Below are 3,690 nucleotides of genomic sequence, written 5' to 3' on the forward strand. Positions count from 1 at the left end.
TCATGCTAGATGCATGTGTGTATATGCCCAAGATCCCAAGAAGATAATGGAGAAGGGATTGTGATATGGCCATCACCCCTGGGTGGTGATTTCTTGCTTTCTGTTTCTCTGTTTCTCTGGTGAGTGTACATGTGCTATAGCAAAAATCTCTCAAAAAAAAAAAAAAAAAGGGACCAGCAGTTAGCGTAATGGCTATATCACTGAACTCCCATGTAGTTGACCGCGGTTCAAGTCCTGGACCCGGTGGCTTGTGTGTGGGTGCCCAAGATCCTGAGAGGAGAATGGAGGAGAAGGGATTGTGGTGTGGCCATCCCCCCTGGGGGGCGATTTCTCACTTTCTGTCTCTCTGTCTCTCTGGCGAGCGCACGTGCCCTATAGCAAAAACGTCTCAAAAAAAAAGAAGAAGCATGTGTGGGTGCACGTGCTTCAGTTTCTCACACATGCAATCTCAATTTCAATGTATATCTACATATCTAGATACATGTCTATGCCTGTATATCTACCTATATTTATGTTGGTCATTGGTAATTTTTGCTAATTCTGGTCTGATTAACTGGTGATGAGGCTGAGTCCCTGAGGTGACAGCAGCAGGAAGTAGTGTTATTACAAAATATGTGATTCTTGTTCACTTTTGCTAATGAGTCAGATGTTCCTCAGCAACTTGAAAGTAATAAGTAACAACTGGAATTTTTGAGCATATATTAATACTACAGAAATATTAGCAGTGACAGATAAAAAGGGGCTTATATTTAATAGTGTTAAGTTTGAAAACATTTAAATTTCCATAAAGAATACCTCTACATTGAAATATTCAACACAGAAACCAGTATAGGTTTTGGTTTCCTTGTTAGAAAGAAAAATGCTCTAAGAAGCAATCTGAATATCATTAGAAAAAGAAAGAGAACAGACCAGCAGGTGGAATGGTGGCTGAGTGTGTGGTATTCCTATATGGCTGATCTTGGTTCGAGTCCCAGACCTGGCGGCTTGCTTTTCTGCTTTCCTTTCTCTCTCTGGTAAAATTAAAATACTAATACTAATTTTAATAATACATAGAATTAAATAAATAAGTAATTCTTTTTAAAAAAGAGAAACAGAAAGAGAGCCTTCATAGTCATTTGAGGTGCTGTAATGTCTTCTGACACTCCAAACTGTTTAAATTGATTATCTGTTCTAAAGTCCAGGTGAGACCTGGGTTTTCAGTATGTGCATGCTTCTGTGTTCTACAACATTCTACATATGAACAGTTTAGCCCAACAGGACACTTGCAGTAGTTTTTGTTATACTCAGCATTATTTTCACAGAGTCTTTCATCTTTAGCTTCATCAATCTTTTTTTCAGATTGAACTACATGACAAAGGTCCATATTCTCAGTGTAGTCCCAATGAATTTACAACATGGGGCCATGGAGTGATTGATTCAGATGTTTGAGCACATACTCGTCACACTGGCCAACTGCATCCAGAAGATTATTTATTTTACTGATTAAAGTTGAACTGTTATCATGAAGGTGACAACAGGAGAGCAAAGCAGTGTTCCTCTGAGTTGTCCATAGTTGATAATGACTTCTGTGCCTTCTTTATAACCTGCTGAAGAGCAACTGCTTTACTAGAATTTATTCCATACCTATAAGCTTTCCTCCACCCTGCTTTGACTCATCTTTGCATATGACTGCCATTCCCACTGTACCACGAGAGATCATCCGCTTCCTTGTCAAACATATCCACCTCATCTCCAGAGACCCAGACTGACTGAGTTGTTTGAACCCAAGATCCTAGCTTGTTTTTCAAGCTGCCAGGTCCAGGACTTGAACCATAGAGTCAACCATGTGAGATCCAGTGCCTTAACCACCACACCACCTGCTGGCTCATTGATTCTTGAACTGTTTAAACCACTCAAAACTAGCAGTAAATTCAACATTGTAGTCTAATCCAGCCTTTTCTTTCAATATTGCTAATAAGCTTTTTGCTTTGACTGGGCCGTGATCATCATCATGCTGAAGGGGCACACTTCTGTGTTTGGCCTTCAATAAAGGCTGTCAGAAGTTCTTCCAGATATGATTTAGGCCCTATTTGAATTTTTGTTAGTCTTGTTGTCCTTGATGAAGCAGATCCTTTAACAATTTTTTCACTCTGTTCTTATTCTTCAAGATCACAGTGGAGGGACCAGCAGTTAGCGTAATAGCTATGTCACTGGACTCCCATGTAGTCAACCGCGGTTCGCGTCCCGGACCCAGTGGCTTAAAACTCATGCTGGGCGTGTGTGCGTGCATGCCCAAGATCCCGAGAGGAGAATGGAGGAGAAGGGATTGCGGCATGGCCATCCCCCCTGGGGGGGTGATTTCTCGCTTTCTGTCTCTATGTCTGTCTGGTGAGCACACATGCCCTATAGCAAAAACCTCTTAAAAAAAAAAATCTCAGTGGAAATGGAATATGCCAAACTAAGGGCAATACCATCACTGTCTTTCTACCGTCGTAGTTATTAATCGTTTCAATCTTGTTTGTTTCCAGGTCAGTCACTTGCTGTGGCCTCATACAACATTAGCAATGGATTTTAGTACACTTAGGAACCATGATGAACAAAAGAGCATGATATTAAGTCAAGCACAAGAGATGATAATGCAATCAAAAGACAAGGTAAACACAAGATATGTAGAGGCTGCTGCAGTGCAACATGGCATACTGTTTTACAGAAAACTTATTCTCAAGTAGAATGAATACACTCTAAAATAACCATAAATGTATAGTAAACACATAAACATTAGTAACATAGTTATTTGTTATCATTATTAAGTATTATGTATTGTACAGGCTATATACTTTTATAGGTTTGGCAGTTCAGTAGGCTTGTTTATACTGATATCACCACAAACATGAATTTGTGGTGTGTTATGACATTACAAACATGGGTATGTCGTGTTATGATATTACAAAGGCTATGATGTCACTAGGTGATGGGAATTTTTCAGATTCATTATACTGGGGACCAGCAGTGTACACATATGCGCTATGTCATTGACTGAAACATCATTATGCAGCACTTGACTATATATCAATAAAGCTATTTAAAACTTTGGAAAAGGATGAGATGCATAATCTAAAAGATGAGATGTTACGTTTGCATAATGATCATCCTAACTGTATAATAACCTTAATTTAGAAAAATTATACACATAAGATCATTATTTGCATCTCTTCTAATACCTTGCCTTCTTTCAGTCTAGGAAATTAGGGATATGCAAAGAGAATTGTTTGTGATGATCACGCAGCTATTAAGTAGTTGTAGGAATTCTTTTTTTTTTTTTTAATAGAGTGTTTTACTATAGGGCACGTGCATTCACCGGAGAGGCAGACAGAGAGATAGAAAGAGAGAAACCACCCCCTGGGGGTAGCTATGCTGCAATCCCTTCTCCTCCATTCTCCTCCTGGAATTTTGGGCACATACACACGCCTGGTATGAGTTTAAGCCGCCGGGTCTGAGACTTGAACCACGTTAGACTATGTGGGAGTCCAGTGACATAACCATTACATCATCTGCTGGTCCCAGTTGTAGGAATTCTTAAGGGTAAATTTCAGACTTACATATTATTTTTGAGACATTTTGAAATCAGCAAGGAAAACAGATGCAATGGAACAATTTTCTAAAATACAGATAGATAAGTAGAAATAAATTATGAAACTTTTCATGGATAAA

The 3,690-nt window shown here is 39.1% G+C and overlaps 1 pseudogene; it reads right to left on the reverse strand.

The window, feature by feature from the left end:
• Positions 1-1,111: 1,111 nt before the first annotated feature.
• LOC102471394 (protein YAE1 homolog pseudogene) lies at positions 1,112-1,718 on the reverse strand (annotated as a pseudogene).
• Positions 1,719-3,690: the final 1,972 nt, after the last annotated feature.

This window comes from Tupaia chinensis, unplaced genomic scaffold, assembly GCF_000334495.1.
Source record: "Tupaia chinensis unplaced genomic scaffold, TupChi_1.0 Scaffold143746_1, whole genome shotgun sequence".
Lineage (NCBI taxonomy): Eukaryota > Metazoa > Chordata > Mammalia > Scandentia > Tupaiidae > Tupaia > Tupaia belangeri.